Raw genomic sequence first — 25,567 nt, 5'->3', positions numbered from 1 at the left:
CATTACCTCATTGCGAAACTCGTCACATCTTTCATTCACGTCACCATCTGTATACCAGGTTTCAGTGGTTACACCTTTTGTTATTGCTCGTGAAGGAAAATGGTGTCTCTGTACCATGCCCCCCCCCCCCATCCATGAATAGATTCAATGTATCCAGTCAGTCTTATTTTTAGGGCCTTTTCCAACCCCTAAGCACGAATATCCCTGTAGTGGACATTAGCGCCTAGAACAGTTCTCACCAACCTGAATTTTTCAGCTACATAATCGTCAAGCATGTGAAGTATTGGCCTTTCTCCCCTTTCTCTACCACGTGACGTAAATATAGTAGATGATGTATGTCTTGCACCATACGATATCGTTTCTGTACTGTACTGAAGCTTAACCATTCTTTCTCCCAGAATCGTGGAATGTAATTATTTCATGTGCCTTTTCAAAAGATATATCACCCCACTTCTTCCTCTTCGGTGGGCTTGGCAGATAAGCATATGACTGGCTTCGATCACTTCTTAACAACTATTCACTGTCAGGTCCTGGATCATCCATATTTTTTTCACAATCAGACAAGTCTTCTCCTGCATAGTATTTTCGTGACGTATATTATTGTAATTGGTTGCCACTGTTTCATCTATCACATTGATTATGAATGCAGCTGCATTTCTCTCATTTACTGTAATTTCTGTGGATCTTCTTTTGTGTGTGTAATGGATAACAATCATGCTCACTATATAGAATGGTTAAATAAAGGTGTCCGATATTGCAACAGGGGTTGGGATTGGTCAAAACGAGAAGAAATGTTCCTATAAACATATGTCCGGAAACAAATACTTGTTGAGATATGCGCCATTGTAACCGCGTGGAGGAGCGATGTGTTCGGTGGTGCAGGCGTCTTTGCACGCGTCGGATGTTCAGTCATCGTATACGGTTGTGCTGGAAGTGTGTCTTTCCGTTGAAGGTCTGATGTTCCTTCATAGTATGCGGTTGTGTTGGCAGTGCAGTGCTATACCCAAACCAGACTAGTGATCCCATATTGTGTGGACGACGTAAACAATGCGATGGGATATTCCTCGAGGGAAATGGCAGACATGGCCTTTTGCTATGGATTATCCAACGGCAGTGGACGACAGGCCCTATCATGTACGTTCAACGACATCAACACCGCAACATTCCATCGGAAAAGATTTTTCGCTCGGCTATTCCAGCGACTTGCAGAAATGGGTTCATTTGTTGCCAGGACAACGGATCGCGGTAGACGACGTACCATTCGCAGGGCGTAAATGGTGGATCGGGTGTTGCAACACGTGGAACGTGATCCTCAAACAAGCGTACGAAGAATTGCAGCTGCTGAAGGTATCTACCATGCTCTTGCGTGGTTTATTCTACATGAGCATTTACTGTATCCGTACCATATCCAACGTGTGTAAGCTCTTCGGCCTTCTGACCACCCTGCCAAAGCACAATTCTGTCAGTGGCTTCTACGCCAGAGGGTGGAAGAGCTACAATTTAAAGCCTGCATTTTATTTACGGATGAGGCAGGATTAACCAGAAATGGCATCTTAAATTACAATATGCACGTATGGGCGGATGCAAATCCTCGAGCTGTCAGGGAGTCGAGGTATAAGGATCGTTTTAGTCTCAATGTGTGGGCAAGAATTGTGGGTGACAAACTAAAAGGGCCATGCATTTTACTGAACAGATTAACTGGTGATGTGTATCATCAATTCCTGCGCGATGAATTACCCGGACTGTTGGAGGACGTTGGGCTTCTAGAACGCCAACGCATGAGGTTTATGCATTACGAGGCACCACCCCACTTTCCACGCATCGTGCAACAATTCCTAAACTAAACGTTTCCTGGACGATGGATTGGTCGAGGAGGTCCAGTAGCATGGCCTCCCCGTTCGCCGGACCTCAATCCATTGGATTTCTGGCTATTAGTGTTGGCAACTGAATGCATGATTCGAAGCAGTGTATCGATTCATTCAAGTGTCCGAGTGAATCGATTCACAGGAACGGCGAGCTCACGGCACACGATTCAGCTTACTCCCAGCGGACAGTGCTGAGTGGCGCACTCACTGGACGTTGACGGGGAGCCGAGCTTCCGCTGCAGCGAGACAGTGAATCATGGCACATCGAAAGAATCGTGAACGAGTGCGGCTCAGTGAGGCACAAGATACACACGGCTCCTTATCGGCTCACTGGACACGGGCGGGTGGCGGAGAGCCGAGCTTCCGTTGCAGCGAGACATACAGTGAGCCTGTGCACACCGAAAGAATCGTGAACGAGCACGGCTCAGTGAGACACAAGATACACACGGCTCCTTATCGGCACACTGGATAGTGGACACTGGCGGAGAGCTGGGCTTCCTCTGAAGCAATACATACAGTGCCATGGTACACTGAAAGAATCGTACGCTAAATGGACTCCCGAGCTCAGCTCATTTGAAAATAATACCCACTTGCATTCACTGTTGTCTTCTTACAGGGAGGTTTAAATAATAGATAGATTTATTTTCAGTGTTAAAAAGATAGTCAAAACATAATTCTAAAGTAGCTAGTAAGTAGGTAGGCTATTAGGTTATACTATTTATTAGTTTAATGAATCTTAGTATTATAACTTAGTTGACATTTGACAATTAATTAAACTCGACTCTAGCCTGCCCTATGACTATGAGTCATGCTCATGACCACTCAAAACTACCTGTTTTATATTGGGAAGAACGGTTCAGTATTGTCTCAATTCGTATGTCACACCGTTGCACAAGACTTCAATAATATGTGGACAATAAGTGAGCCGACTGACGCAATAACTTAACCAACAGTATATTGAATTAGAAAACCAGTGGGCTACTGTACATCTCGGGTAGCCTATACAAAATATGACGATTTAAAATATCCTGTGCTGATAGAAAATTACAGTACATATTTTCAAAAATGACTTAGCGAGTTGGACGTGCGGTTAGTATCGCGTAGCTATGCGCTTGCATTAGGGGGATGGTGGGTTTGAATCCTACCGGCGGAAACTGTTAAGATGGTTTTCCATAGTTTCCCCATTTTTACACCAGGAAATCCTGGGACTGTACCTTAATTAAGGCCATGGCTGCTACCTTCCTAATCCAGGACCTTTCCCATCCTGCGTCGCCGGAACCCTTCAATGTATTAGAGTGACTAGCATTTTTTTTTCTAAGAAAGGAGTTCATAGTATGAAGACCAGATGGCAGCAGCGAACAATGAATGCTGTTGCTGCTGTCTTACCATTACATACTACACAGATGCAGTAGGAGCAGTGACTCTAATGTGCCGTGAATCGGATCACTGTATCGATTCAGTAACGTGAACGGAATCAAATGAATCGATTCGGTAAAATGAATCGAATGTCCCATCACTACTGGCTATGGGGACATTTAAAGACATTGGTGCATGCCACACTCACAGACAACGTTCAAATGTTACAGGAGCGTGTGACCTATGCGTGTGACCACATCCGCGAGCAGCCAGGCGTGATTGGACGCGTTCTGGATTCCTTGCGAAGAAGAGCCGAAGCATGCATACAAATGCGTTGTAACCACGTGGAGCATCTCCTGTAACATGCAGATAGTATCCGCGGACAGACCGGCTGACATCATCACAGCTCCTGGTTGGTGGTGTTGATGGCTGTCTGCATAACGCGTGTTCTGTGTAACGTGCGTGTCATTAGAAGCAGCTGGTAGGAAGACGTCCATTGTGTGAAGTTTAAATGTATGTATGTATGTATGTATGTATGTATGTATGTATGTATGTATGTATGTATGTATGTTCAGTCCGTCAGCGATAACGCTGGTGGGATCCTCAACAGCTCTGCCATCAGCTGTCATAGATGGCCTATGCATCACTGAAGAGGCGTACTAGGGAAATAAGGAATGAAGTAGTTTCCCGTTGCTTTCCTCACCGAGCCAGGAGTTGCTATTACAAGTCAGTCTGCCAAGCCCACTGAAATGCACGCACCAGCTGACCCTATGAGCAACATTTTCACACCATTCATAGCAGGGACTGGCCGCATAAGAATTGGCATTACTAGCATCGCTCATACCTCAGTCACTTTCATATTGTCAAAGCCAAGGATAAGACAGAGACAGATCTATGAAAGTAACAAAATTGCTCTAGCCTATACCAGAAGACATATTGCATTGTAAACACCAGGTCCTGCCAGCGAAGGCATTGAAGTGTAAATACGCAACACAAATGAAATGGCTCATATCTTAATGGGTATCTGTTTCTGGACATATGTTTATAGGAACATTTCTTCTCGTTTTTACAAATCCCAACCCCTGTGGAAATATCGGACACCTTCTGAGCGGGAGCATTTAAAAGTCTAGCCTTCACTGGATGCGGGAAGAGCTTTCAGTGGGCATTTAAAGACTAGCATATCTGTGCACCAAACTGTTTTCGATACCATATCTCTGTTAATTTCCAACCAATTTTGATTATATTGGAAATAGCTTAACGGCCCATTATATATAGTGTCTTTAGTGTCATTGTCTTTGAAGTGAGGTAATTTGCATATGGATTCAAATTTGTCTAAAGATATGAATCAAATAGGGGCGTGACAATGGTAGGCCCTACCATTTTTCGAAAAGTAAGACCTAAAATTTACTTTCTGTACTACTCCCATCAACATGAAGAGGTATAAGATAATATACTTCTCATTTTCATTGACTAGAATCAACTACCTTACCCTAGATCGAAATGGAAATAACATTCCTCGGGACTTCATGTACCGCTAACTGTAGTGATATGTCTCCGTTACACTCAGCTGGAAGAGTTCAAGTGAAAAAGAAACGTTTGGAAGACTTTACTGGTTGCACGGCATTTAGCGCTAACCCTTGGGGTGAAAAAACCTTACAAAATGTTTATTTCCTACGTAAATATCCACGTCATCCCAGGAAAAATTACACGCAGCACTACCGCATCTAGCACGAATAATGTCGGAAACATTACGGTCTAATTCGGCAATATCAACTTCGCTGTCATCAGAATCATCGCTAAAATTTTAACTACTATCCTCATAATCACTAAAACACTCGTTTAACATGCCTCGTATAGCAACGCTAGAAAAATTACCCTTGTTTACCGAAGCCATTGCGAGAAAAGTACACGAGCGAATAGTCGATGAGTGTTTCACATCGATAACTTGGCGAAAAGTCGTTAAAATGGATCGATAGATACATCAAACGAAAGAATGGAGCTTTATCTAGATGGCTGTGAAGAGCCCTCGGACATAGTTCGAAGGAAACTCATGAGATGGAACGGCAATGCATATGCGGCGCAAAGCGTGTCAGACACGTCACTCCACAGCAGTAGACGGCTACTGCATAACGTGTTCTACACGTCGCTCCACGTTGTCGAGTTAAACACCCTGTATATGCAGGATTCATTATCACACTATTACGTTGATAGTGAGAGTGGTGTGACACTCTACGAAATCGGTAACACCACAAACGGACGGATTAAATACCGAGGTTGGTGCAGCGCAGACGGGTGTCATTATTAGGCCTATACCGCACCTGCGCGCAATGTCTGTCTGGTTCCCCTAGATGTCGCATCGGACACTTTATCAGGTGACCTTCTGTACGGCGCGGCTTGTGTCGACCATAGCATACACTCGCAAATAAAAATGTTTACGATGACTAAAGTTACTAAAGTCACGAAATCATGTCAGGTATGGTCCACTGTGAGCGGAATATCGAATCTTCGTAGCTTACAGTGTAGTTGGCGAAGGCACTTAGTTTATATATTTTTGTAATCAACATCTCAAACATATTCATACAAACGTAGCTTACAGTGTAGTTGGCGAAGGCACTTAGTTTATGTATTTTTGTAATCAACATCTCAAACATATTCATACAAACGGAAACTCGACTACAATTGCGATCGCATCTTTCGCTAACTCCCTTGTAAGATCCACAGCTTTAGCCCCATACTTACCGGGCGAGTTGGGTGCGCGGTCAGGGGCACGCGGCTGTGAGCTTGCATCCGGGAGATAGTGGGTTCGAATCCCACTGTCGGCAGCCCTGAAGATGGTTTTCCATGGTTTCCCATTTTCACACCAGGTAAATGCTGGAGCTGTACCTTAATTAAGGCCTCGGCCTCTTCCTTCCAACTCCTAGGCCTTTTCTATCCCATCGTCGCCATAAGACCTATCTGTGTCGGTGCGACGTAAAGCAACTAGCAACAAAAAAAGCCTCATACTTGGTTGGTGAATACTGCTGCGTGAACTAACTAAACAGCGTTCGGTCCAAGAAGGTAGGCGTGCCGCTCAATCACACCATGCGAATAATTACAGGCTGTACCTAGCACAAACACCCGATGGCTCCCTGTTATTAGTAGCATTCCACCTCCAGCTCTAGGAAGATCAGAAGCTGTATTGAATATCTGGAGAAACATTCCACAGCTACCCATACACGGAGACGTATCAAGAATTCAACACCAGCGCTTGAAATTAAGAAAATCATCTTGGCGTTCAGCATTTCAACTTGAAGTGTCTTTTTTCAGCGTCACTAAAGCATGGAAAACACAACAGGAACAGTCGATAAAATTCAACAAAGATCTGATTGGAAACCCCTCGGTGTATGTACTGGACTTTGAACTTCCCAGATGCAACTGGATAATCAACTGGATACACACAGGACAAGGTAGATGTGGAAATCTCCTGCACAAATGGGGCTGGACTGCTCCTGAAAGGTTTGACTGTTGGGCCACCCTACAACCGATAAATAAAATTGTCACCAAATGCCCGATACGACCATTTAACGGCTCAGTAATGGACATTCACTGTGCCTCTGATGAAGAGATTATATATCTTATATTGTATTGTACATTAGTTAGCCCTTAGCATTCCTACATCATAAAAATAATACATCATTAACGCATTGAGAAAGGACTGCATCAATGAGATACCATAACCATGTATTAATCCATTTACTACCTATAAACACCATATATGGCGGTGAAAACCTTAAGTGACCAGATTTTCAATCTACCAAATTAAGACGCCTCGATCATTCATACAATGTTCACGTTTTGACAGAAGAACAGTATTTATGCACAATTTCGCAGCTCATGTCGCGGATAATCATAAGATCAAAATAATTATATTTTTCACTCTCTTGGTAACCCTGAACTCAGTTGGCGGAGGCAGAGTTCCAAATCAGCCTGAAAACTTTGAAACTGGATGTTAATATGATTATCGCACAATTCGCTTGGGAGCTTTCATTTTACTTAGCTGGGAATGGTATCAATTGATTCCAATATGAGCTGGTGAGGTTCTTCCTAGAGTGTTGAAAACTTATATAAGTCTAGAGAAAGGCATCAATATTGATCCACACAGCCTTCTGCCTCCTCCGCAAATGGCAATTACCACTTGATGGCTGAGGTCAGCAGAGAACTATCTGACGGCTTCTTTAGCGTCACGTTACCATGCCAAGCTTATCTTCAGCTGGAACAAATTACTACCCAGACAACGACTCTTAAGGCAACGAGGTTTCCTTTCCATCTCATTTTTTCTATTTTCTGAGTGAACGAGCCGTCAAGTACAGTAAACCCTCACTATTACAGACAAATGGGAGCGAGACCTGGTCCAAGTCAGTGAAAGTCCGAACTATAATGATGGAGATAGTACTGTATAACAAAGTACACAGTGTGTGTAATGATTAAACAAAAACGTATTACTATCCGAAATACTGTATAGTACGGAATTAAGCAGCTAATGTTATCACAGTACAGTGGGATGCTATAAATAAAAGTTACAATACTAAAATGTACGGTAAACAGGCTTCTATTACACTTCTGTACCTACATTTTCAATAAAATGACAAGTCTGTATTGGAAATTCATAGGTTCAATTTAGAATGTTACTTAACCAGTTATAAGCTGCTGCCGTCTGCTGCCACAGAAGTGTCATTGCCTGATGTTGAAGCGGTGGAAATGTTGTTAACCCTAACACCTGTTGAAAATCGTTTAAAGAAAAAACTTATTCTTGGTTGAGACTCTTTCTGCACTGCGGTTTTCCATTACTTATAGTTGCATATTTCTTCTAGTGTAGTCGGATTAATGTCAATAAAATCGAAAAGTGAGTCCAAATTTTCCCTTACATTTCACAGTGATCTCGTTCGACAGTATAACAGTACTTGGCGCGAACACGAATCACGGTACAGAATTGCGGTATTTTACTACGCGATCAAAACTAGTCCCCATTATCGCGAATTCCGAGTTAGTGAAGTCAGAAATAGTCAGGATTGACTACACTTTAGCATACCACCAGAAAGGTCTGGATAAGATATCAATATTCAGTCATGTGTCAAAGTATGCAAGCATTTTAAGGTGCAAAAATAACTGTGGCGCAGTCCATTAAGGCCTTCGTCTACCAAGAAGAGTACAGCCCAGCCAGATGGCATGTAGATACTATAGTACTACGTGATGATCAGTATGACAACCACCTCAGCTGAATTGCTTGGCTTTCATGACCGGATGCGCTCCCTCTCATCACCTAGCTCCTAGATTGGTCGTATGAAACTAACTCAATCCCAGAATTAAAACCCATGGACTGAATGGTGTCTGCGGGTAAGGTGCAGGTACGTTACTCCAACACCAGGGGGATTGCCTCTTCATGAAATAGAAAACCAAACCCATGGCGCTACATCCCTGACGGGCCTCAGCCTGCCAAGGAAGGGCTGCTCAGCCCGAAGACCTAAAGATAGCGAAGTGACGTGTAGTCAGCCCGACGAAATCTCTTAGATTTCTAAACCGATGCCGTTATCTTATCGTTCCCGTCAATTGCTCTCACGTAGATTGAGTGGTCCACCAGATCCTGGTTAAAATATCTGCCCTGATTGGGAATCGAACCCGCACTCGAAGCACACATCGTGTCAAATATATTCTTGCCGTTAGCAATTAATATTTTCCACCTCAGGATAGTTCACTCGAACCTCTTCAGCCACTCTATGTAGGGCATGCGCAAGACAAGTTACATGCATCATTTTGGTTTTCTCAACCCCCTGTCGCATATACTTTGTGTGAGGCTACAAGACAGGTCCACCTCTTGATGAGAGAGGTGCCAATTACAAGAGGATACGCAGTTCCGGCTGGCGCCAACAGTACACCGTTTCGAACAATTCCGATTAAATTTTTAAATATCTACACTCGTTATGTTCGTAGGGTGGGCATTTATCCATTCAAAGGAGAACTGGTCCTGCTCATCGGTTTCGAGACTAGCCCAGGTAAGGAAACATACTCTTACTAATGCTCTTCTTGGAATTCGTACATTTTATACTCGCGAGTTCCGAGAAGACACGGCGGTGGTTATCTTCAACAAGGGCTACGACGGCACCTCACGTAGGAACTGATTGAACAAAATTCGAATACAAGCGGTACGAATGCTTCTATGTGCTTCATAAATAGCAAAGCAGTAGGACAAAACTGGTTTTGTAAAGAAAAAGTGGTGCATTAGTTTCGAAGTGCCCCTCGTTGTTTGTGCACAGCAGGGGAGAAGAGATCGCGGTTGGTTCTACCAATGATCGCGATCCGACTGATAATGGATAGGTAATAGGCTACATACTTATTTTCGGAATGTGTCCGACTCGTTGGCTGAACGGTCAGCGTACTGGCCTTCGGTTCAGAGGGTCCCGGGTTCGATTCCCGGCCGAGTCGGGGATTTTAATCTTAATTGGTTAATTCCAATGGCACGGGGGCTGGGTGTATGTGTTGTCTTCATCATAATTTCATCCTCATCGCGACGCGCAGGTTGCCTACAGGAGTCAAATAGAAAGACCTGCACCTGGCGAGCCGAACCCGTCCTGGGATATCCCGGCACTAAAAGCCATACGACATTTCATTTAATTTCGGAATGTGAATTCGAAATCCCATTTTCATCCCCTGTCTAGGAAACCTTTCTAAGTATTGAAAATTTAAATTCACGGAGAATATATGTAAGAATCTCATATGACATGCTTAGTTGGGTAATTGCGAAGAAACTACAGTGGCAAATAAACTCCTCCATACCTACCTGTAATGGTGTAGTATCCTTGTATAAAGTGACATTCGTAATTATGCAGTATTTTACGATACAAACTTGACCTATGTGAAACACACGTGTTATTTAATCGCAGTTGTTTAGCAACGAGTAGGTTGTGACGTGGTGTTCAACAACACGAACGGTGCCTTGCCAAGCCAAGCCTTCACAAATTGCATATTTCGTTACGAACCCACTAACAAGGGAAGAGACATATGACTCGTCTATACAGAATTAACAGATGGGCAATATCAGCATGGAAAATAAAAGAAAAATTTCAGTAATCAACACCAGCTTACTTGAAAATGACACAACCAACCGTAGCAAGCAGTCATACGGAATGAATTTTAGAAAAAAGAATGAAATGTTACATTCATACTTATGGCACGTATACAACAATAATAATAATAATAATAATAATAATAATAATAATAATAATAATAATAATAATATCATTATTTTTAGGGGCTGCCTGGCCGAGGCGGTAAACGCGTGCTCGGTTCGCCCGGAAGGACGTGGGTTCGAATCCCCGTCAGGAAGTCGTAAGATTTAAGAAAGGAGATTTCCACTTCCGGAGGTGCATATAGCCCTGAGGTTCACTCAGCCTACACCAAAAATGAGTACCAGCTTAATTTCTGGGGGCAAAGGCGGCCGAGCGTAGAGCTAACCACTCTACCCCATCACGTGCCGAGGTTAACAATGGTGGAAGCCTTTACCTTCCACTCCTCCAAGGAGGTGACTTTGCTTTTATTATCATTATTTTTACAAAACAGATATCGGACACCGAACGAAAATGCCAATTATGCAGGGTGTTCCGAAATTCCCATAACTAACTCTTAAGTTTGAACAGGAAGCCATGTCTGGAAATTTGCCAGATTACAAGTTATAAAAATCAAGAGAGATATTTAAGTCTCCTGTTTCTACTGAAACAATGAGTGTTACTGACAAGAATTTCAATGAACAGCGTGGTCTACACAGATGTTATTACTATTGAAAGAAACTTTCATAAACTCGTGATATGATTTTATCTTCCACAGTACTTTGAGGTGTTTTCCTTGTGGAAAGGTACGGTTGCAAGTTCCTGTTGGTCGGTAGATGCAGAGTGGGTTTCGGCCCTTGGGTTTCGTCCTTTAAGTGGCCACGGCTGGTCCGTGGTCCAACAACTCTGTACTCTGACCGGCCAACCGAGCAGAGGAGAGGTGGCTCTACGCCTCTGCATTCGGGAGACGGGACAGGGCTGGACCTCACGGCTGGCCCCAACCGTCGTCGGCTGTCCTGAGCATGGTTTTCCGTGGTTTTCCATTCTCATGAATTAAGGCGAATGCCGGGACAATTCGCAGTATAGGCCACGGCCGCCCACTCCCTCACCTTCTCCGCACATCTCCTTCACCGCAACAAATTTCCCGGCCTGAGAGATGGCGTAACCGTCTAAGAGGCCCGCCTCCCCCTTCAGGGGAGGAATGAAAACGTTTAGTAGTTCCTACTCAAAACTTTATATAGTCAAACCCTTTTACGAGCTATAGGAATTTGCAATACGAATCTTGATATGCCCTGTAATACTCAGTGGATTCTTTTTGGAAACATAACAGGTGTTTGAGAACTAGGGAAGCTCCCATTGTGGCTTTGTTGATCAGTGGCAGAATGTCGACCTCCGGATTCCAAGATCGCAGGATCAAAACTGGCAGATGTAGTTGGATTTTTGAAGGGCGGAAAGAAGTCCATTCGGTACTCCATGTCATAAGGCGTGTGGACACATTTAAAGTTTACCCGACAAAATTAATTAAAATTCAGTCACAGATCGCCCAGGAGAGTTCTGGTTTCCCTGCCATTTGGCAGAGTACAACGGCACATCGAAATTGACAAGCATGCAGCCTAAATAGAGTCAAATTTCAATGTCTCCTACACCATAGCTGAGGCCAAACTATTATTAGTTCTAGGGAGATCAGGCAGGAAAGATGAAACAGATGACTTTGTCACAAGTGGGTGGTAGGAAGTTTTCTATGAAGTTAGTCCAAAATAAAGCGAAATACCCAAAGCTGTATGATTTATTTCTTCTTCCTTTACAATAATACATAAACTACCAACTGTAAAAGAAGCGCAGATAAAGATGTAATATTTTAGCTTATGGTAGAGTAGGCTTTCATGATTAAATAGTAAAAACAGGTTTTAGATACCAAGTTTGGCAAACTCGGTTAGTACAAACGTTGAAGTGCAAACGAAAACTTTATGAGAATTACACACCCTTCTCCTGTAAAAAATGTAAAGCCTTATAAGTTCACCTGATAAGTCTATCTCAACTTCGGTCGGCTTTTTTTTCCCTCACATGACATTAAGACATTATTCAGTTCTGTGATAAATGTTCGCATCTACCTTCTAATGCCACTATTATCTATGTTCTGAACGCAAGACATCACAGCGGTCAAACGAGAACAACAGGATAAAAGTTCAACGCTCGAAGCCCACGTGTGATTGATGCGACAGCTAATGGAAGAAACAAACGCAAGCGCGAAAAGAGCTCTGCTCTGAGAATACAAATACACCATACTCCACAGAATTCTCGGTCACTTTTTCTTTCCGGAACGAATGAAAAGGATTTATCATAAGATCACATGGTAGAATACAATAAAGGAGGAAGTAAGAGAGGAGATATACTTGGCCACACCATGCAGTAAAAATGTTTTCTCTGTACTGATTAATTTAGCAGAAAAGCTTACAAAAGGAATCATTAAAAGTGATCGATGTTGAAACATTCTTCTCTTTTGTGTTTGCCTCAGAAATATAACTAACTGAATCAATAGCCCCGCGCGTTACAGCAAGCACGTTTTTGTCACCAATATATTATGATGAATTTATGATAGTATCCTTATCCACACTCTCCCCAGACAAGTTGAGGCGGTACCTAATCTCAAGTCCGACAATACGTTCTCTACCGAGCGAGTTGGCTACGCGGTTCGATTCGTGTAGATGTGTGCTTGTATGTAGGAGATGGTGTGTTCGAGCCCCACCGTCGGCAGCCCTGAAGACAGTTTTCTGTGGTTTCCAATTCTCACACATGAGAAATGGTGGGACTGTGCCTTAATTAAGGTCACGGTCGCTTCCCTCTTAATCCTACCCCTCCTGTTCTGTAAGTCCTACCTGAGTCGGTGCAACATAAAACCAATTAGGAAAACCGTTCTCTATAAGTTACTTAGCTCAATGAAAATCATAGTATACACAAAAATAGTGCAGAATATTAAAAGCAATATTCGCATATATTATATTCTGGCGTTGTGCGGTCTGATCCTAAAGACTAGAAATTCGACAATGGAAAGTTCTTTCCACGCATAATCAGGTTGTGACAGTACACTTCCCCTAGATTTTGCGCATATATTTACAGTTAACAGGCCAAGAGATTACAATAATACAAGTTCCACATAATGTAATAGCAGGTCTACGTGTGCACAGTACGTGTTTCTCATCATTAGGTTTGTACTTGATAGATAGATAGATACATAGATAGATAGATAGATAGATAGATAGATAGATAGATAGATAGATAGATAGATAGATAGATAGATAGATAGATAGATAGATAGATAGATAGATAGATAGATAGACATTTACTCATGTACACGATACAACACTAAAATGTCCGAAGCTTCTGAAAGAAACACATTTCGGGGCTGGTCGAGAGCAACGTTATAATTGTGACAGAACGTCAGTTAACGCGGAGCTTGACCGCCACCTCTTGTGTCAGATATTATCATCATCATCATCATCATCATCATCATCATCATCATCATCTTTTTGAACGAATGTACATTTCGGAACTAGAGTTAAGAAAAATCCAATTCATTCATTAGACAGACGTCATTTAATTTTAATGAGTTTCCGAATGGTTTCAAAGCCGTCGATCAACAATCGTTGGTGCTGGGAAGTTCTTCAGTTGGTTAAACACATTACCAGACTGTACCGTTGCCTTGAATAATAACGCTGATTCTACGTTCCAATAACTACTTTTACGGTTTACGGAGACGCCGAGGTACTGGAATTTTGTCCCATAGGACTTGTTCTTTTGGCCCGTTCCAATACGTGACAAGACTTAAAAATCAGAAACGAAAATAAAATGCTGTTTAACGTCGAAGTAACCCTGATAACTTTTCAGCGACGCTCAGATGAGAGATGCCAAGACTGGAAATCCAGCGGCCATGGCTTTAATTACGAAACAACCCTGGTATTTGCTTGGTGTGGAAACGGGAAACCACGGCAAACCATCTTCAAGCCTACCGACGTTGGGATCCTTTCCCCGAATGCCAGTTCCAGCTACACAACTCGCACCACGTAACCAACTCGCTCGGTAAAAACAATATTGTAAGGAAATAACATATAAATAATAATAATGTTATTGGCTTTACGACCCACTAACTACTTATTTTACGGTTTGCGGAGACACCGAGGTGCCGGAATTTAGTCTCGCAGGAGTTAATTTACGTGCTAGTAAATCTACCGACACGAGGCTGACGTATTTGAGCACCTTCAAATACCACCGGACTGAGCAAGGATCGAACCTGCCAAGTTGAGGTCAGGAGGCCAGCGCCTCAACCGTATGAGCCACTCAGCCCGGTCCAACATATACATAAACATAAAATTGGCCATTAAGATGATGGTGATTCTTTCTTAAGGAAGAACGAGATAATCATTCTTTCTTAACCAATCACCAAGCGAGTTAACGCAAGGCGTGGGCCATGTGGCTGTTAGCTTGCTTCGGGAGTTGGTGGGTTCGAAACTCACCATCGGTAGTTGAACATGGTTTTCTGTGATTTACAATTTTCGTCACCAGGCTGTGCCCCATTAAGGGCATTGCAATTTTCTTCCCAGGCTTAGCCCTTTCCTATCTTATCATCGTCGAAAACCGGTATGAGTTAAATCACTAGGAATAAAGAAAGAAAGGAAGTAAACTGGAATTATAGGAAGTCTAAGGTTAGCGAGCCTACTTCTTACCAGGAGGCCTCGAGTTCGATTCTCGGCCACGCCAGGGATTTTTATCTGGATCTGAAGGCTGGTTCGTGGTCTACTCAGTCTACGTAAGAACAACTGAGGAGCTATCTCACGGTGTGTTAAAAGGCCCAGTCTAGAAAGCCAAGAATTATGGCCGAAAGGATCGTCGCGCTGATCACGCTTCAACTCGTAATATGTAGGTCTTCAGGCAGAGCACTGGTCGCTTGGTAGTCAAGGCCCATCAGGGCTGCAGCGCCATGGGGTTTGGGAATGACACGACAAAGAGAAGGAGATCTGCCCCTGGAAGACCGAAGGTCTAGAGAAGGAAAGAGAAGGAAAGAGAAGGGACATGAATGGCGCAAAAATGAAAGACTCTCAGACCTAATACTATTAGGTTTGAAAGAGAAAGAGAGTTGGTCACGGGAGGAAGGATGTAAGTGCTTAAAGCGAGGAGACTGGAAGAGCTAGTAAAACTATCCTTTGATAGGAGGAGGTTGTAATAAATGTCTAGTCTAGTGGATATCTTGATCCGCGTCTACATTTGTTTATGGTTAATATTTGCATCAAGACTAGACACGCGACTGCAGTATGATACAACTGTGTAATGACAATACAATCCCGCTCTCTACCGCGTAGGCCTATCTGTATCCACGACTTGTTTTTCTCACCCACCAGTTTTGTACCATCAGTTACTTCGCTAGGTCTAGTGACAATATCTCTCCAGTTGGAGTTGTTCCTGCCCTGCCACATTTACTTGCATTAAGCCTCAAATATAGCTAAATCAATAAATAAAATAAATAAATAAAAATAAATAAAAGGAAGTGTCTGTCTGTCTGTCTGTCTGTCTGTCTGTCTGTCTGGCTGGCTGGCTGGCTGGCTGCCTGCCTGTGCGCGATACCCAGTCAAATCTGCGGCTCGCAAAAATCTGAGATTTTTAACGAAGGTAGACGGAAAGGGGTCCAAATGCCCCTCGAAGCCGGATTTTCCATTTTCGCTTTCTTTGGTGAGTTATGAATGAAAATCCGGCCGAAAACGTGTGCTAAGATATGACAATCTATCGTGCTGTCACCAGGTTTAAAGGCATAGATTCAATGTCGGTACGTAACGTTCATAAGATGGGCAATACAAGTCAACGAGCCATTTTAAGTCCATGACATAGCAAGCCATTTTCGGTCCCCGACACGAGGAGCCATACTCAGTACGTAAATCCGGAACTGCTTGTCTGTGTGTATGTGTACGATCCCCAGCCAAATCTATGGCAGGCAGAGATCTGAAATTGTTAACAGAGGCGTATTCTTAGATGAATCTTCATACAGGCAAAGGCCTGCCTTCATTAATTATTTACCGAGCTCGATAGCTGCAGTCGCGTAAGTGTGGCCAGTATCCAGTATTCGGGAGACAGTGGGTTCGAACCCCACTGTCGGCAGCCCTGAAGATGGTTTTCCGTGGTTTCCCATTTTCACACCAGGCAAGTGCTGGGGCTGTACCTTAATTAAGGCCACGGCCGCTTCCTTCCCAGTCCTAGCCCTTTCCTCTTCTCATCGTCGCCATAAGACCTATCTGTCTTGGTGCGACGTAAAAGGCAACAGCATTAATTATTTTTTATCTTTTCAATTAGTTATTTTATATTTGCCCGCTATTCATTTTATTAACTTATTCTTTAGTTACAACGATACTGCAAATAAACACTTCGAATTGCATGTAAGGACAAGGCTCAATATTTACCCGATATTCATTTAATTCACTTAAACTTCCACGCATGGCTGTGTCAAAGATCAATTCTAATTCCGAGAAATGAAGCTGTGAACGTCATCAACAAGCCGATTTTACAAGAATTTCTCGGTGTTCTACAAATTCAGAAGTCTATCGACACGGCATGTAATACAGATGAGGCTGTCAACTACAGGACAGATCTTTTGAACAACTTAGAGTCACCTGGAGTACCCTCGAACATCTTGGAGCTGAAGACTGTGGCACCGATTATCCTTCTCAGGAATATGAAACATACTTCCCTCTGTTATGGAACACAACTCTCAGTCAAGAATATGATCAACCCATGTACAGTTGACCATGTGATACGCACGGTTTCCGAAGATCGAGTCCTGCATCTTTAAGCGATTGTCCTTGTGCCTTGATGATGCACATAGCGAAAATCAAACGAACGGGGAACTGCCGAATATTACTGAAGCCACCATCATGACTGGACATGCCGGGGGGGCGAAGTAGTATCCATTCCTGGGGTTCAAATCATCCCTTCGGATTTACCGTTCCACTTTAGATGTCTGCAGTTCCCCGTTCGTTTGATTTTCGCTATGTGCATCATCAAGGCACAAGGACAATCGCTTAAAGATGCAGGACTCGATCTTCGGAAACCGTGCGTATCACATGGTCAACTGTACATGGGTTGATCATGAGATGGAAAGTCAAACACTCTGGAAATCTTAGCTCTAAATGGAATGACACTTAATATAGTTTATTCAAAAGCTTTATAAGGGGAAAAAGTGTTGGTTTTTGATATAATATGGTCTTTCGTATTGTTTTAATATTATTTGTACCATCCACCAATCCGGTATCATAAGCATAAAATAATGTATTTCATGCAATGTAGGCCTATGTAAAAAGGATGTGTGTTAATATGATTTTTAATTTTCATCTACCGGTAGAATTAATAAATGCGGTCGAGGCCGCGGGTACATGCTAGTAAATAAATAAATAAATAAATAAATAAATAAATAAAACGTGATTTTATCAACAGAGAACGCTGTCATGGATATTTACCTTTTTTAGGTGACTCTTTCGGGAAGGTGGTATAGTAACAGAGATAGAATCAAGGTGTGGCTCACACTTGTGATCAACAATATTCGGTAAGAATGAAGTGAGCTCTCAGACAAAATTACCCTTATATCGTTCTGTATTCAGGCTGACTTTGCTGTACGGGAGTGGGAGCCGGTTTTATTCAAGATTATCGTAGTCATAAAGTAACAAACAAGACGGCAGCAAGAAAGATTTCTGGTACAAATAGGGAGGAACAACGGTAGGAGAGCACTCGCAATGAGGAGATGAATTATTCGATGAAGCTCTGAGTATGAAATTGTTTTATTGGTGGGTCATGATAGGCGAATTGATGAAAATGGATTACCGAGGAGAATACTGGACTCGGATGTGAAAGGGTAAGACGGGAAAAAGGAGATCTAAGGGCCGTTCGATAGATTCAATTTTAATTATTTTAATGTAAGAGGTGTGGTCTAGACGAAGTCGAAGTGGTAGTTTCCAATCGAGGGCTGTGTATGCCCTTATTTTATTCAAAGAGACTTGCAGCCAGTATGCTGTTTATAATGAAGATGCATAAAGATGGCTTACAGTGTCACGGGACTGTAGATATAGCTAAGGGATCTCCAGTTTTATGAGAGTCTGAACCACAGGGGAATGATTTTCCAAATCAAAAATTCTAATTACACTGACCCAGAACTGAACCTTGCCGTTTTACTGAGAAACCAGTTATAATGCCACTTGGTTATCATGCCGTTATGATGTATGTAAGTATTTTATTTCTATTACTTGTTTTATGTCGTACCGACACAGGCAGGTTTTGCGACGATGGGATAAGACAGCAGTACGACTGGGAAGAAACGACCGTGGCCTTAATTAACGTGCAACCCCAGCATTCGCCTGGCGTGAAAATACGAAAGCACGGAAAACCATCTTCAGAGCTGCCGACAATGAGGTTCGATCCCACCATCTGCTGAATGAAAGTTCACTGCTATATGACCCATACCGTTTAGCCAACTCACTCGGTGTATGTACGAGGTATGTATGTATGTATGTATGTATGTATGTATGTATGTATGTATGTATGTATGTATGTATGTATGTATGTATGGGCTGCCTGGCCGAGGCGGTGAAGTCGTGTTCGGTTCACCCGGAAGGACGTGGGTTCGATTCACCGTCTGGAAGTCGCAAAATTAAGAAACGAGATTTCCGCTTCCGGAGGTGCACACGGCCCTGAGGTTCACTCAGCCTACACAAAAAAATCCAAAAATGAGTACCAGGGGCAAAGGCGGCCGGGCGTACAGCTAACCTCTCTACCCCATCAAGTGTCGAGGTTACGGATAGTGGAAGCTTTTACCTTCCACCCCTCCAGGGGCCTTCATGGAGATGACTTTGCTTTGCTTGTATGTATGTATGTATGTATGTATGTATGTATGTATGTATGTATGTATGTATGTATGTATGTATGTATGTATGTATGTGATTCTTTCCAGGTAGTAAGTGGGCAGAACTAGAACGCTGCTTACCTACATGTTCACCGAATGAATTCGAACGTTAAACATAAACATCCGGTCGTAATGGAAAACAGATTGGCCCAAATATTGCACATCTTAGCATGCTTGTAGTACCGCACCTGTTCCGAGCGTGATAGTTGCACAGCACATGTGGCAATGATATCCTTGTCAATGTTGTCCTTATCACTATCACGTACAGTATTTTCCCTTTGAGGGAGACAAAAATATTGAACCACGGTTTCGATCCGTTCAGTATAATTTGGCACATTTTCTTGTTACAGGACCTGGAGAACTACGTGACATCAGGGAGGGCATTTGATTTAATATGCGCCAGCATGGCTTCAATGACTTCGGAAATGTCCCGCGTTCGAATTCCGGCGATATCGATTGCGAATTTCAATAGGATCGCGCGGGGTAGGCGACAGGATGGGCATCCCGTCTTCATTCTCCGGCGAAGACCGAAACGAGTGTGGAGACCCCGCTGACCCCAATACAGACGTAGGAATATAATAAAATGGAAACTGTTTTTGAAATATGTAATTTGCTATGGTTCTTCTAATGGTGTAGTCCTGTGTGAACTCTGAATTTTCTAAAGATCCGAAGAGTCAAGCAACATCGTGTCTGATCAAAACTTCTACAGTATCTGTCACTGCATAGCAGCGATGTTGAAATGAAATGGCGTAGGGCTTTTAGTGCCGGGAGTGTCCGAAGACAAGTTCGGTTCGCCAGGTGCAGGTCATTTGATTTGATACCCGTAGAGGACCTGCGCGTCATGATGAAGATGAAATGATGATGAAGACGACACACAGACCCAGCGCCCGTGCCAGAGAAATTAACGAATGATGGTTAAAATTCCCGACCCTGCCAGGAATCGAAACCAGGACTCCTGTGACCAAAGGCCTGCCTGCTAACCATTTAGCCATGGAGCCGGCAGCAGCGATGCTAACGGCTAGGTGGTGCTTGAGCAGATAGCGACTAGCCTACTAGCCACCCTTTCTCGTGAAAACTTCGATTGAGTAAAACGCCACTAAAGGTGAATTACTTGTCTGTCTGGAAAAGTTTCATGGGAAGTACAGTTCAACTGTTGAGTAGCGCAGCCATATGTCGTTCTATTATTAGATACCATCTCACAAGAGACGCCGTCATTTCCGGGATACCACTAGAGCGTTTGATATGAGAATCGCAGATGGCGTGAAAGTATCGTGAAAGTACATGTTCCACAGTGGAGCTTTACCGCAAAAATGTAAATATACTTATATATCTGAGAAGATGCACCTGAGCCATAGTTCACACTGGTAAGGTACAATAGCTTTACAAGCAGCAAAGAATTATTATTATTATTATTATTATTATTATTATTATTATTATTATTATTATTCATTGCTCCAGAGGAGTGCGACAGGCTTCGGCAGCCGGCACAATTCCTATCCTCGTCGCTAGATGGGGACTTCATTCATTTCATTTCCCGACCCGGTTAAATGACTGGAAACAGGCTGAGGATTATTATTATTATTATTATTATTATTATTATTATTATTATTATTATTATTATTAATGGTCAGCGTTGAAGCCTTCGGTTCAGAGAGTCCCGGGTTCGATTACCGACAGGGTCGGGAATGATACTCGCGTCTAATTAATTCTTCTATTTCGGGGACTAGGTGTTTGTTTCAACATTGCCCTCTTCATATTCAGACAACGCACCACACTATCAAGCACCACAGAAACACGCAATAGTGATTACATCCCTCCATATAGAGTTGGCGTCAGAAAGGGTATCTTGTAAAATAGGGCCAAATCCACAGCTGCGACGCAGTTCATACCCGCGACCCCACAAGTGTGAAAAATAAACGGTAGAATGATAATTACGGGTAGGATTTATGAATAATAAAAATGGCTAAATATATGCATATGGAATAAAAAGATCTAACAATGGAGTAATATATAGTCTAAATTTAAAAAAATGGTGCCAAATAATGTATTGCATTAAAGTTGTATACTTATAAACAATGTATAGTTAAAGATTTATTGCTTAAACACGAAAGCTACATAACAAGTAGCCTGGTTGATATAGGTATTGAAATAATTAAGATATTTTGTAGTATTACTACAAACTGATTCGTCCTATTGTCACAGCGGGCTAAGAGTCCGGCTTCGTAGCAAACTGGTTAATATATTGGCCTCTGATACAAGCGATCCCGGGTTCGATTCCTGGCTGGGTTAGGGATTTTATTCTTCATTGGTTAATTTTTCCAGCTCAGGGACTGGGTGTTTATGCAATCTTCAACATAAAATTTCATCCTATGTAGGGCCGCATCCTCACAGACGTGCATGTCGTTCATTGACTTCAACTCGAAACACCTGCACCAAGCCTTTCCGATGCCCATACAACATTATTATTATTATTATTATTATTATTATTATTATTATTATTATTATTATTAATCTGTTTACCCTCAAGGGTTGGTTTTTCCCTCGGACTCAGCGAGGGATCCCACCTCTACCGCCTCAAGGGCAGTGTCCTGGAGCTTCAGGCTCTGGGTCGTTGGATACAACTGGGGAGAATGACCAGTACTTCCCCCAGGCGACCTCACCTGCTATACTGAACAGGGGCCTTGTGGGGGGATGGGAAGTTTGGAAGGGATAGACAAGGAAGAGGGAAGGAAGCGGCCGTGGCCTTAAGTTAGGTACCATCCCGCTATTTGCCTGGAGGAGAAGTGGGAAACCACGGAAAATCACTTCAAGGATGGTTGAGGTGGGAATCGAAACTACCTCTACTCATTTGACCTCCCGAGGCTGAGTGGACCCCGTTCCAGCCCTCGTACCACTTTTCAAATTTCGTAGCAGAGCCGGAAATCGAACCCGGGCCTCCGGGGGTGGCAGCTAATCACACTAACCACTACACCACAGAGGCGGACATTATTATTATTATTATTATTATTATTATTATTATTATTATTATTATTATTATTATTATTATTAGCGGGCTGAATGACAAGGCCAAAGCCAGCAAGAAAGACAATGTGCAGAGAGCAGAAATTGCTTTCTTTCATATTTCATAGGATTAACAGAATCCAGCTTTGAAATATGTTTGTAAAATAAATCTGAAATGATTCTCTACAAGAATAATTGCCTGCTGTCATTTCTTGATGGATACAGTACTTTTGCATCCATATCTTGGCACAGGCCAGAGTAAAGTGTAGCTTCCACTGAATTCCCAGTCTCATCCACGGCTGTGACAATATGGAAGCTGCTGTCCGGCCCCGCGGTGTAGGGGTCAATGCGTCCGCCTGTCACCCGGTGGTCCCGGGTTCGATTTTCGGCCGGGTCAGGGGTTTTTAATTGTAAATGATTAATATCCCTGGCCTGCGGATTGGGTGTTTGTGTAGTCCTTTCAACACACTACACTTCCGCAATTCCACTTACACGCAAGTTCCTCACATATGGTGAAAGTAGTGGCAAAAGTTCTGTAGAGGTCGACGCCACGAACAAATATCATTAAAAAAATAAAAAAACGGAAGCCGCTGTGGTATGGGTGGTGCTGAGTAATGACATTCAGAGCACAACCAGTGTGTCTGAGTGTTATGACACGTGTTGATCATAGGGTTAGTCGTGCTGCAATAGCACTGTCTGCCCCAGTGAGGAATGCAATGGCAAACTACCTCCCTCCTCATCTTGCCTAGTACGCCTCATTTTAGTGCTGCCAATTGCTTTTGTGGTTTTCCTATAATTGCATAGCCTTTGGTGGTACTATTTGAGGTTCCAACCAGCCTCTGGGCTGATGATCTAACAGACAGACAGACAGACAGACAGACAGACAGACAGACAGACAGACAGACAGACAGACAGACAGACAGACAGACAGACAGACAGACAGACAACAAGAATAACGCTGAAACAACGAAATATTAAACGTATTTAAAATGTTAAATTATATAATAGGCTATACGTGAAATTTCCTCATATATATTCTGTATGCGTCTGTTAGGTCATCAGCCCCGAGGCTGGTCAGATCCTCAAATATCACCACCAAATGTCCGGAAATATGGACAAATATGGAAAATAAAATTTTTCAACCACTCCATACATCCTAATACCTTGTGAGAACATTTTAACTCTGGGTAATGAGAAAATCAATATGTATATTTACGTATAAAACCCAGCCCCTATTATAAGGGCCTCTCACATTTAACCTGTAGGCGCCCACTTCAATTGCATCTGAACATACGAGATTTCGATCCTACTATCTCGGGCACAGGAGGGCGACTGACCACCATTGGTGACCAAAGCTAGCCCACTAAGAAAAGCAATGAAGACAATATATCATTGGTTCAAGTGACGAACATTTCGTACAACATTAAGGAAAAAAGAAAACATTCAAACTTTAAATGATGGTGATGATGATACCATTATTTTCGACGGCGGCGATGTAACGTCTATCCCGACAAAAAAGGAACAACATCCAAAGAGTTCATTTATATTAGATGGTTCGATTCCCAGCGAGGGTGGTTTCCGGTGTCTACATAAGCTGAACGTTAGTTTTCCTTGAATCCTCTTGTACATACACATGCTTCCTTGTGAAATCTAAAAAGGTGGTTCTCTGATGTCTAGGAGTATGTCTAGACACAAATTATTACGTTGTCACTATTACAAATAGGTGTAACGACAGAAAACATCAAAGCATGACATGAACAGGCATAACAATAAAATAAGAGAAGAAGTACACCGGCTACACGCAGTCACAGAGCGATTAACCAGCAATAGCTCGTTCCTTGCATGTAATTTAACAGAGTGATAATGTAAGGCTAGCCGCCATCAGACTGTAGGTCGTTGGCACATAGCTCCGAGCAATAGATTTAAACTCATAAGTCGACATGATTAACCGCACCATGGGTGTTCAGATGTTCAGATCAGAGCAAAGACGGTAACACTGAATAGGATCGGAACCAGCAGCAAGTGGCTAATTATTATTATTATTATTATTATTATTATTATTATTATTATTTGAATATACACTATAAGCAGAACCCCACATGCTCTCCGTATTTTAAGATAATGCGATATAACAGCACATACAATTAAACTGTTGGAAAGGGCTGCTTTAAGCTATAAAATAGATAATGTTCCACGGCTTAGCAATCTTGTTCTTACAGAATATGATATTATTACTGTAATGAAAATTCATAACTAGGCTACACAAATGTTATACCGGGAACGCCCACAAAGAACACAGCTTATTGGATAACTAATTACCGACTGCGTAAGTAACAAACCTAACCTGTATATCTAGGCCTAATAAACAAAAGCGTTCCTGACATGAAAACTTCAAATGTTCCATCACTGAGAGAATGGATTTCTTCTGTAACATCTGCAACAAATTTTCATGTGTGGTTCTCAGATCAGGGAATGAAACAAGGTTAGTCAATACAATCTATTTCTCGTCCTTCATTACGCACGCATCAAGGACAGATGTCACTATGTCAGGATCGATAATCACAATGGTAGGCACAGGGTGCAGATAATCTCTCTTACCTCACGAAGGCGATTACAGCAAATCAAAACACCAAGCACTCAACTTATTATTTCATAACACTGCTCCTTTCAGGAGTCTGACATGACAATGCAGCCAACAGAATCAGCATAAAGTGCATATAATTTGGTGTAGAATGCAAGTAGTTTGTCGCACTGCATAGGCGTTGCTTGTAACAAATGCTATCACCCACGAGCCTTAGCCCGGCATCTACCGGCGAAGCGTTGAACTGCTACCAAGTCCTCGCTATGCTGTTTTTTTATTTGAGAGGAGCTTCTGTTTTATTAGGAACACAGTGGCTAGCCTTACAAATTCGGAATATGATGCATTCCCATGGCATCGCTGGTGAATAGGAAATAAGAAAGGCGGTAAATTCTACGAATATTTTGGAGATGTTTAAGGAATTACAACATGAGAGGAAAATTGGTTTCTAGAAAGGGCGTAGATTTGTAACCAACAGGTGTAATTTTAGAATTATTTCGTATTACGTACTAAACGTTGATTTTAATCATATCCGACTTAAATATAATTTATTCCTGATATTTGGGAATAAAATGATCTTCATATCCACTGTACTGTACTATAACGTAAGCTTTGCTCTGCAGATATCGTGGGGATACCAAGTCGGCTGCTGTTCGAATCCCGGCCGATACATGTGGAATTCTTTAAATGAAAGCGCACTGCCTATGATTTTGATTCCACGGAGGTCGCGTGGCTATGATCAAAATGCCAAGTCACT

At 42.5% G+C, this 25,567-nt stretch overlaps 1 long non-coding RNA gene across 1 annotated transcript in view; it reads right to left on the bottom strand.

Annotated features, from left to right (window-relative positions):
* The window catches only part of LOC137497029 (uncharacterized), a 303,676-nt gene extending 278,759 nt beyond the window's left edge, over nt 1-24,917 (bottom strand). Inside the window, exon 1 of the long non-coding RNA XR_011017617.1 lies at nt 24,831-24,917. This is a non-coding gene — a long non-coding RNA (uncharacterized lncRNA). The remainder of the gene's footprint in view (nt 1-24,830) is intronic.
* Nucleotides 24,918-25,567: the final 650 nt, after the last annotated feature.

The sequence above is a fragment of the Anabrus simplex genome, chromosome 1, assembly GCF_040414725.1.
Source record: "Anabrus simplex isolate iqAnaSimp1 chromosome 1, ASM4041472v1, whole genome shotgun sequence".
Taxonomy (NCBI): domain Eukaryota; kingdom Metazoa; phylum Arthropoda; class Insecta; order Orthoptera; family Tettigoniidae; genus Anabrus; species Anabrus simplex.
This window is presented reverse-complemented; position numbering and strand designations above follow the sequence as displayed.